The sequence below is a fragment of the Lycorma delicatula genome, chromosome 11, assembly GCF_047948215.1.
Source record: "Lycorma delicatula isolate Av1 chromosome 11, ASM4794821v1, whole genome shotgun sequence".
Lineage (NCBI taxonomy): Eukaryota > Metazoa > Arthropoda > Insecta > Hemiptera > Fulgoridae > Lycorma > Lycorma delicatula.
This window is the reverse complement of record NC_134465.1, coordinates 44,846,976-44,859,314: the sequence shown is the minus strand read 5'-3', so window position 1 is coordinate 44,859,314 and position 12,339 is coordinate 44,846,976.

Below are 12,339 nucleotides of genomic sequence, written 5' to 3'. Positions count from 1 at the left end.
ATTACACACAGTTTGTGAGGAAGGTTATAAACAAAACCAACCAATTATTAAATAAAATATTTATTTTTATTATTGAATATATAAATTTCAACTATATATTTTTATATATAAACATACTATTATTATTACACAGTACTTGTAAGTGACTGATATGTAAGAAATAAGAAATCCATCTTTTGGAAAACCCACATCATACGACAAGCTAACTCAGGAACATGAGAAGTGAAATGGTTTCCTATTATTATCATCTGTGAGTTGAAATATCCATCAAAATTTAGATGCTAATTAGCCCTACATTAAACAAAAAACCATGCTGTGCTACGGTTCATAACCCAAAAATTCATCATCATTAACTGATGTAATATTGCGTGAAAGGTGAATACAACTTATCTCATAATCAGCTGTATACCATATTAGTGGATTTATAAATTATAAACATACCAAATGAAAATGAACAACTGACTAGATATATAATTTATTTGACTTTTTTTTATAACAATAGTAGACAAATTTCTGACAGCTTCTAAAAATGTGGTATGGAAATTAGTTTCAAATATGTTTTTAATACATAACTTTCTAGACAAACTGTGTAAATTGTTTTTAAAATATCTTATACAGTATTATGTAAACGGTTATTTGTTAAAAAAAAAAAAAAAAAAATATATATATATATATATATATATATATATATAATATTAAATAATTAGGTAAAACAATTTTTAAAATATAATTTACAATTGGAATAACCTATAATTTATTTTATAATTTTAATTTCAAAACTCTCAATGCATATGTTATAATAAATGATTAGAAACAAATAAATTTCATGTTCATTAGAGGGGAAAAGTAGAAATGAATATATTGAAATTTTTATTTATTTTTTAAATTTTAATAAAGGGTAAATGTTTTTGTAATCAATAGTACAATTTATTTATAAGTTAATGAAGGAAAAGTTAAGAAATTATATATTTATATTGAAAAAAAAATTAATTAATTATAAATAATGAAAATATAGTAAATTTGCATATCTTAATAAAATTAAGTAATTTATTTCACATTTTTTGAAAATCTTATTTAACTATAAAAAAAATATGTTATTTATTAGTAATAAAAATTGTTTAATTATATATAAACCTGTATTAACATAAACCATTTTTTTAAAAAATGTAAAAATAAAAAAGAGAGATCTATTAAAAAATCTGTGAATTGAAAATAATTTTATAAATTAATATAATTTTTGTAATATTTAGAGATATTTATCTCTTATTATGTATGTATTATTATGATTATTTATTAATCAAAGCTATTGTGATAAATTTATTTAATATTCAAATTTATAAAAAAGTATTTTTTTTATTGGTCTCTTATGGCAATATTTCATAATTATTTAAAAAAACCTATTTCATTCAATTTATGTTTTTCTTTATTGTTTTTACCTTTTACATGTCTTTCTTTAACCAAATTAATAACTGTAATTTAAGATGCATTAATATATTGCTTCTCTCACGCCCTTTGTTTTATGGCTGTGTTCATATTACCCCAGAGTGAAGGGCACTGTCTTCAGCATTCGGGGAAGTATCTGCTGACGGATGAAGAGATGAGACCTTGTGTTGATTTATGTGAAACAGGTCCTGAGATGTAAGATGTCTAGGAAGGTTGATGGAATAGGAAAGTTGCTTTAAGTAAGGAACAGAAAACACACCCAACAAAAGTAATGTGAAAGTGGTCTTAGCCTGTCAAAAATGTAGGTAAAAGAGGGTTTTTTTATTGAATAAGACTCCCTCATTACCAGGCAGTACCACCATGCCTGGTGATTTTAGAATGTGACTTTTTCTCTTCCAGAATGTATAGATATTGTCCCTAATCTTATTTTTTAAACAAAATTCCCTCATCTTTCAAAAATTACTATTTATTAATTTTCTAATAATTATGCTGATGTTATCATAATTATAGTATTTCAAGTTTTTTATCCCTGGATTTTTGGTTATCTCATCCCAAATTTTTATATTTAACTTCTTTTAAGTATGGGGATAAGCTTGTAAGATTCCTTTCTATACCATAGTTATCCTTAAACTATGAAAATAATTTTTCACAAAAAATTCTTTTTAACTATATTTTTAAAAAAACATGATTTCTGTTTTAAAACCAAAAAAAATTAATTGCTACACTGATAAAATAATTAGTTAAAATATTTTATATAAAGCATAGTATAGTTATGGAGGTGTATTTTGCAATGTTTGCTATGACGTCTGAGAACTGTTATTTTTTTGGATAAATTATTTTTTTAATATGAAAAACTTAATGTTTTGTTTGTAAATACAATTAAATAAAATTTGTTAAAATTTAACTATATGTTTGTAAAAACATAATAGTAATGGTAGTGTTTAAAAATAAGTATACTTGTATGATATTTAAAAAGGATATTTATTATCTTAATTTTGATAACATATAGAGAATTATTTATTCACAATGTAAAGATCAAATTATGAGAATATTAAAACTATATATTCTTAATTTTATAATAATGTTTAAAGTGATTTCATGTAACTGTGATGAAATAAGATCTAACATGTTTTGGTTTTTAATTTAAGGTTTTTCTGGAAAACTATAATAATTTTTATAAAATTCTCCAAAGAAAACATCTTAAGGTAAAAGATAAAATATTGGTGGCCACAAATCTTTAAGAGATCATGCGATTGACAAAAAGTATTATTGCAACACTGCAATTATTTTATTATTGGTATAACAAATAGCGTCATCTTGTTAAAACCAATAATTTTAGCTTAAGCCATGATGATTTCCTAATCTTATGTTTTATAGAAAAAATAAAAGACTCGTTACTTTAGTGGTAGCAGTTTAAATACCAATTTTATGCATATATAATTTGTGAAATATCTAAGCATATTTATCACTCCATTTTTTATTGTCCTAGTGAAATCAAGCTTTGTCACTAAACTAAATGAAATCCCATACTTATAAAACTAATACCTGTACAATAAACATTTTTCAAAATCAATAGTGATTTTAATCTGTGAGGAAAACTTTCAAAGAAATTTTTTGTATAGCAAGTTAAATACTCTTTAACATCATTAATAATTTATCTGAAATGAGTTATCTGAGATGGTAGGTTTTAACCCATTTTATTCTTATCCGAGATGGTAGGTTTAAAACCCCATTTTATTCTTTAAAATTACAGTTTCATGTATTTTAATTCTCAGAAATGGTATTGTTGACTGCATACCAGGAAAATTTAAAACTTAAATTCCAATGTTTTAATTTATTTATTGTAGTGAGCTATCTTTCTACAATAAATATGTGTTTATATTTTAAAAATAACATAGTTTATACAACACAAAGGAATAAATACTTAAGTAGCATTACTGCACCGATACGGTAGGTTATTTCAGTCTTGGATTGCAATGTAAAAACCTTTAAATACCAAATAAAGTAGAATTTAAATGGGCATAACATATTTTCTAAAAATAGTATTGTTTTTGAAATACCAGTTACAATTTTTTTTTTTATCTGAAGTATTAAAATAATAATTGATACAAGAAAGATACCAGTTATCATATATCAAATATCGTAAAATATACCATATTAATACACCTCTACAACATTAAAAGAAAATAAAATTAACGTAACGTATCTTTTATATTTTTTATGATAAAAAATATACTTATTACTTTACATTACTTTTTTATAAAAGTAATGCATTATTGTTGACAATTAAATAAATCATTTTTTTTTTAAACAATATTTTTATTGAAATTTCAGTTTAATCAGAATTACGTATTTTAAAACTAATTAAAATAAAATTAAATCTAAAACTTCATTTATCCACATTAAATATACTTGAAAGTGATATGATTAAAAACTTATTTGTATAATCTGTTAATTTATAAAATACAATAGAAATTTTATGATCTAGATTAAATAGAATTATACTTGTCTGGGAAAAATTCTGATTAATCTAGAATGACTTTTTATGTTCTAGTTCATTTTTTCTTCAAAAATGTTACAAATTTTATAAAACGAGAATTAGTTCATATTACAAAAATGTCTAGATTTCAGTATTTTATATATATTTATATCATCTTAAATATTACTGTTTACAATATATAAATGTAAATTCTCTAATTAATTTCCACGTAAATTTCTAACCTTTGAGGGATTAGTAATGTGTCTTTCATCCAAAGATTTCTGTGTTTGACTCCTGATTGGGCTTGGTATTGTTTACATATTACAGAATTCATTTCTTAACATAAAAACCAAGCAAGGTAGCTGTAATTGTTACCCAATTAGTTACTCTGTTTATCCCCATTCAAGAAATAAATAACTTATCTCTCGCTTAAAATAAAATTGCCTGATCAACTTTTTCTAAATCCCCAAAGCATATACCATAAAATGAATATTTTCCTTCTCTCATTACTTAACAAAAATAACTGTGAGTCACCCTTTCTTTTTGGTCTTATATTTGCTGGCAAAACTGAGCATTCATTTTAAATATCATACTATGAAAATCACTATTATATCAGCTATAAAATTATTTCTTTCTTGAGGTTTATAGTTACTATCCATTTCTGCCCAATTTGTTTCTTAATCGTGCTTAACAACTGACCAGTTTGTTTTACCTGCTTTCAAAAGTTACCTTTCCAAAAATTATATTTTTCAAATCCTTTCCGAACCTTATACTGGTCGATTCATTTTGTTATTGAATCTTCTGAAATCAATGCAGCAGCTTTTCTTCTGGTAAACAGTCTCTAAATATAAAATATATTTTGGTATATATCTCATTGCTCCTATTATTATTTTGGTATCTATTGTCACATGTTTTAAAGTTACTCTGCCTTCATACATCTCATAACATCAGTCCCGAATGTTGGCACACCTTACATGTGCTCAACAGAATTTCATCTTAGATAAAAATGACAGATCATTTCTTCCCATAATTTTCTTTCACATGCTACTGAGCACAACATATGTTTTTTAACATGAGAAGTGTTAAAAAACATACATAACAATTGACGGTTTAAGTGTAAAGTTAACAGAGATATTTAAACTGGTTTATGACTTAAATTCTAGTCCATTAAAAACAGTTTTTCAGATTCTTTTAATCTTCCTCGTAATTTAAAAACTGTAATTTTCAGTTTATACAAATTTACTACTAGATTCCACTAACAAAAACAAATTAAAATTATTAATGTCTTTTACATAGTATAAGAGTTGGTAAGTAGGTGTGTAACAGTACTTTAAAGAAAAAGAACAAAATATTGTTATTTTTAAATTTTTGAGAAAAAGTAATTTCAATTATCAAGAAATCAGGATATTTGAAGTTTACAATGTATTATGAAAATGTTATAAATATTGTAAAACATACAACAGAGACCATGTTATATTTTTATTTATTTTTAAACTAAACATCATTGTATAAAAATTAAAAAAATAAATATACGTATAATATGTAACATATATATTACAGAAGTAATTTATATACCATTTATAATGGTAGTTCTTTTTTTAAATTAATCTACTTACATTTATAAATAAATGTGATGTGAATTGGTAATGTAATGTGATAATGTGATACTAGCTGTAGATAAACAGTATAGTAATAAAATATATCTAAGATTTTTTTTTTATATTTCTTTGTTTTATTATTTATTTATTACTAACAAAATTTTCAATATTCCTCCAAATATAAAGTTTTATTTATTAACTCTGCACCTAGTGTACATACATAACTGAGAATGTTCATAAATTTTTACCTGAACACTAAATTTAAAAAAAACCTACAATTAAAAGCATAAGAACTAGGTCTAATAAATGAAGACTGCAACACTAAACACCACTACAGACTAAACCCAGTTACAACATGAAACATTTTATGAATGAAATGAAAACATAAATAAAAATTTAATTTTGTATACCATATTTTTACAAAAGTGTTCAAAGTGAGCGTCCTGTGTAGCAAAGGACTTCTGTGCTCCAATGAACATATTGAGAATTAACCTGATGCAAAATGTTGTTGTCAGTGTCATCAATTTCCTGTTGAATATCCATTTTCAGTCCATCAATAGCGTGAGAATTCAATTTATAGACTCTATCCTTCAAATAGCCCAAAGGAAAGAATTGCAACTAGACAAATCTGGGAATGCAGAGGTCACCACTCTCTGCTGACTGTTTGTTCTTCTATAAAAACCATATGAATGCATGATAGCGAATCGTTTTATGTGTAACATGTTCCATCTTAGAAGAAGAAGAAGTTGTACTGTTTTTCATAATCTGTTAACTGAGTATAGAATTGTTTGAAAATTGTATTTCGGTATTAACAATCTATCAAAAAACATTAATCCTACTACATGATTCTGTGACAGTTTAAGTGTAAAGTTAATACACAGATATTTAAACTGGTTTACAACTTAAATTTGAACCCTATCAAAAACATTTTTTCAGATTGTTTTAGCCTTCAAAGACACACGTAGAAGAAAGTGTTTTCAAAGTCAAGGATATATAGCTTAATTAATAAAAGATAATAATTAATGACTGTTACAATCTCTCAAAGTAAAACAAAATAACAGAAAAAGCACACCTATATTGGTTTTCTTATCGTGAAATGGACATTCAACTATCTGGTGACGATTTTAAGTCATCCAAAACCTGGTGTTGTGCAAATTAACATGCTTAAATTAATGAAACCATGCCTTGTCTACGTGAAATAGTGTAACTGTACATCGACGTGTTTTTGTGAAGCTCAGACTTCTTAAGTTATTACACAACACGGTTTGAATTTCAAACACTGAAGAATTTTACTGCATGATATGTAACAACACTTTGCTGTGATAACTTATATATAAATTTTTTTCAGGCCAGCAGAAATTCTTCTTTGAGTATCAGGAATGACTTGCGGTATCCTAAAGGAAGGTCGCCTAAATCAGGCTCATTTTGCATTTAAAACAGACTCCATTGTATGCCAATTTTTTTAATCAAATTGTCTATACTACTCTTCTGGGTACTGGTATTCAGAAATTTTTACACAAATATCTGATGTGTTTCTTAAAAGGATACAGAATTCATTTAATTTTCTACTATAGCAACCCTTTCCTCGACTGAATAGGGTAATTTTAGAAAAAACAAAACCTGCAAAGAACAAAACTAAACTGCTCTGAAGCATGAACAGTTTACAACTGATAACAGTAAACAATAGTGGATCTAGTAACAGCAGTGTTAAAGGTAAATACTCATATAAATGCAGTTCAAGTTGGCTCAGATCAGTTTTAAGTTGTTTACCCAGTAACAGCAGAATATAGTAAAACTAATCCTTGTTTTACTTTGTTAAAAAGTAAAAGTAAATAAGTTTGTTGGAATGGAATGGAACGTAAGGATAGCGCGAGAATTTGTATCTCCCTACTAATCGCAGAACCTGGACAAAAGTCCCTTGCTGTTGTGTCTTTCTTTTATCAGGCAGGTAATTACTTATTTAGTGGCAGTTATATTTATTTTGTTCTATTTATGGATGAAATAATTTGCTGCATTCTGATCCTTTAAACTACGGAGAAATTGTTGATCGACGCTAACCATGGGAGACTAGCTATGTATGAGCTATGTTCTCCTGGCTCATGGTGTGATTCCATTTCAGTCTATCCTCTGAAATCCTTTCGGTGTTAGAGCCTTCTGGCCTAGCAGGAATGTGCCTAGTATTTAAAGGATGCAATGAGCTTCCCTTTCTGGAGGGAGTCGCATGTGCTGGCAGGTTAAGTTTGTTAAACGTAAAGTTAAAAGCCTAAACTACATCAAGAAGACATATAAAATTTTATATGACATACACACTAAACAGTAAAAATGTCATGGTGGAAGAAAAATTCACAAACATAATATCTATTACAGTCACTATTAACTATAATTTAACACTGTTACAAGCTAATCATTTATGTAAACAGAATCATCTGGTCTTAAGTACTACTTAAAAATAGTTATACAAAAAAAAAGACACATGTAAAACATGTTGATAAAGTCAAGGATATATAGTTTTATTAATAAAAGACGGTAAGTAATGACTGTTACTCCTCTCCAAAGTAAAACAAAATGATAAACATCAGACTGATGAAGTGACATGTCATATCTCACTCATTCATTCAGTTGATATGTTGTATCATTAGATAGCCTGTTTTTGTTATGAAATTCACAAGTGTTATTCTGTAAATGTAAAAGACCTTATACTACTACAGAGTTAAATTTTTACATGTTATGTAATCCAACAGTAACCATAATTATTTCTACTACACACATACATATAATATGAACTGTAATCATCTAGAAATCAATCAACTGTACATCAAAATATGTACAAGAAAAAGCAAATAATATAACATATTAAGTGAACGATATACTGTTTATATAAAAGATAAATACTACTATACTAAACAAGTATGTTTATCCATTTCTAGCCGACCGGCCAAGGTTTTACATTTTTTAGATGAAAATAACTATATGTGTATTTTACTGTTAATTACAAAATGTCCATTTAAAATCTCAAGAAACTCAGAGCCAATTTGAATGATTCTTTTACGAATGTTTATAAAAAATTTTATAACAGTTTTGGATGTAAATTTATTCAGGTGACAAGGAAACAGTGAAGCTTAAACAGCTGGCATGTTATAGTAACATTTCAAGTAGCTGTCTAATTCATATTCTCTAAGAGAAAGCTACCCGGTTCTTGTCAGTAAATAATGGGGGGAAAAAATTAAACTTTATTTTATTTCTGAAAACAGGATATCATCTATTTACTTTTTAAATATAAAATGCATGATGCCTACCTAAGGAAAATGTGGTACAGTTAATTTTTTTATAATGTCCACCTTTCTATATACTGTATATACATAATTAAAACCAGAGATCACACCTAATTTTAAAATTCATTTTTCCTGACTTTTACTGACCAATTTAGTAAAAATTTCCTGATTCTCGTAATGTTATGCTATTGCCATTTATTCTGAAAAATATATGCATAAGTTATTATTTTTTTTCAGCCTCTACCATCCACAACTGTCCACGCCTTTTTTTTATTGTTTATTATTACATTATTTATAAAAATTGTATATTTATTTTTAAAAAACTCATTTTATTTAATTATTTGATACAAAAATAAAATACATTTTTGAATTGTATTCAATTAAAAGTGAATGTTGAAAATTTTTTTCACTTGTGCGTAATGCGCAAGATTTCTGGTGTTTCGTATAAAAGATATTAATAAAACTATTCTGTTTAGTGAACTCATGTATACCAGTTACAAATATTAATTGTGACCTTATGTTAGAGAATAATTAGTTTTTATTATTGGATTATTTGGTAAATAGTTTAAAGAGTAATCAAGAGACTTTTAGTCTAACGTAATATTTCAGGTAAGATTGTTGAATTAATAATTGTATAAATATTTCATGTTAATAACTAATATTTTTGCAATTGTGCAACTGTCCACTTTTATCAAAGAATTGGAGGATCTAACCTCACTTACAAATGAAATAAGTTTAAATGAAGTGAAGCAAAAATATGTATGTATATTTAATTACAAGGAAGTCATGTGTCACATTAAATTTTTTTTTTAAGTTAGAAATTAAGGTATGGTATATCCTAATTTCTTTGTGATGATGTCCTATTTACAGAATTTATTTTTTTTTTTATTTTATTAAAATAATGTATTACTCATCATGGTTTAGAAAGCTCAGTCAAAATGCATGTTAGGAAGGGATAGACTGGTGACTGATTTCTTATTATCTATAACATCCTGTTGAAATACATTAACCTCTCTGCTATATTGTTAGCAGTGCCCAGCACACATTTATATCTATGCTTTCTAAATATTAATAAGTGATAAAAATTCATTATTTTTCCCTGTGTGAAATTATATTCAATATTTTATTCAGTAAAAAAAAGATAAAATGTGTTTGACAACATATACGTTAGGCAGCATATCTGCATAGAGAGAAGATTATGAAAAAAATTGATTCCCATGAAGGAAAGAATTGCGATTTTAAAGGATTGGTCCATATTGAATTTATATTTAATTATGTTTACTTTTCTATTTAATAATGATTTTTATAGAACAGTAATCTGTAACTTGCTGTTGGTTTCTACCTAATCTTTTTATGGGTAATATAGAAATGAAAGCTAAAAGAGAATTTTACAAGTTTTTTTTTCATAGTCGTAAGTGACATTTTTGTCATTTTTAATATTTATTATTTTGAAAATTTTGTTAAAAAATTAAACCAAATGAACAAAAAACATCAATGCATCTGTGAAACTAAAAGTAACTGGTGTTATTGTTGGATTTAAAATTATTTCATAAAGGTAATAAAAACAGTTTGATATATATATATATATATATATATATATACACACACACACACACACATTATTTTATTAGATCAATTTATGCACAGAATAAATGAATAAAGTAGGATGACTTACCTTATTCCACCATATATGCAGGAGCACTTTCACAATTTACTCGCATCATCAGCAGTATTTCATATTCATATATTCATCTGAAATTACATTACAAACTTTACAAAATATAATAACATATCATTCATTTATAAATTTTATTTAAAATTTAAAACCTTTAATCATTTTATTTATTTTTATTTTAAGAATTTAAACTTTTATTAAGTTAAATTAAAACTTAAATTAAAAAAAAAAAATTTAAATATGAAAAATTAATTAACATGAAAAGTTAAATTAAAATTAAATTTAAAAAAATATTTACGTTGTAAAAATATGACGTCAAAGCATAAAATCAAATTAAAATTAGAAATTCAAATAAAAATAATTTTAAGTAAAGCAAATATGAATTTTTGTATATTTAACTGAACTTGCTTTACTGTTCTAGTATAATATAATAAAAAATTCAAATCATTTGGTTTTATGCTTTGTTGTCATATTTTTACAATTTAATTTTAATTTAACTTTTGATAATTTTAATTAATTTTTCATATTTTTAAATTAACTGAATAAAAAAAGTATTCTTAAAGTAAAAAGTTTAAAGGTTTTAAATTTTAAATAAATGAATATGTTATTATATTTTGTGGACTTTTTAATGTAATTTGAGATGAATATGTGAATTGAAATGCTGCTGATATTGCGAGTAAATCACAAAAGTCCTCTTGCATATATGGTGGAATAAGGTAAATCATCCTACTTTATTCATTTATTCTGTACTTAGGTTGATCTAATAAAATAAATACATTTGCAAATAGTATGGAGGAGTATGATTGTTAAAAGAATTGATTTTTAAATAAAATATATATACATAGTATGTCTGAAGAGTTCCTGAACTAAATTTCTGTAGTCAATACAAGTAGCGCCATCTTTCGGACAACCAAGGAACTATGTAGTACGATGTCTGACAAGTATGTTTACAAAATTTTGTCACGTTTCGTCTCTCCAGTCGAGTTATATTTGGCTGTTATGTTGTGTTCATGTAACCTTGTGCGAACTTGCGACATCTCTCTGGAACAGAGAAGCATGATAAAATTTTGTGTTTGACTTCATAAATCTTTTGTTGAAACTTATTCTATGATGCAACAAGCATTCGGTGATAAGCTGCATCTCGTACTACAAAACACACATGGTGGTTTAAAGACGGTAGAGAGTTGTTGGATGACGAAGAATGAAGCGGGAGGCCGTCAACAGCTGTTCACGACGAAAACGTTGCAAAAGTGCGTGCACAACTGGTCAAACGTGAATTCTAAATTCTATTTGGAAGTAATGAAAAGCCTGATGCATCGCATTCATCGAATCTGGCTTAGTTACCGGGATTCAGGCAGTTTAACTCTGTTGCACGACAATGCTTCGGCACATCCCAGCCCTGTAGGGGGAAGACATCCACCCACCTTGTGACGTTATCGGTCGCCACACCACCCCCTCCGTTCCAAGCCCTGAGAGGCTTTACCAGAAGTTGTTTTTAGACCCTCTAACTGATGACATCTCACAGTCATCAGCCAGGCCTCAGTCGGGATGCCACCGATGTAAATGCCTTGGCAGATATTTGCATCAGTAAAATACAAATCAAATTTTGCCTTAATGTAAGCCTCAAACGGACATCTTCACATCCAACCTAACATGATTCCCTCAAACTAACTGACCGGAAGTGTGAACCCTGCGCCTAGTAAAGATTTGACAACACCGTTTGTGACTGTGAATGCCTCAGAAAATGAACAAGTTTAAGTTAAATCAGTGCTACACTCATACCAATCAAAATGCCACGTGTGACTCGGCACACATGTCAACAGTTTTAACACATTATGCTGCAAATCAAATCACCATCTTATCCCAACTGCA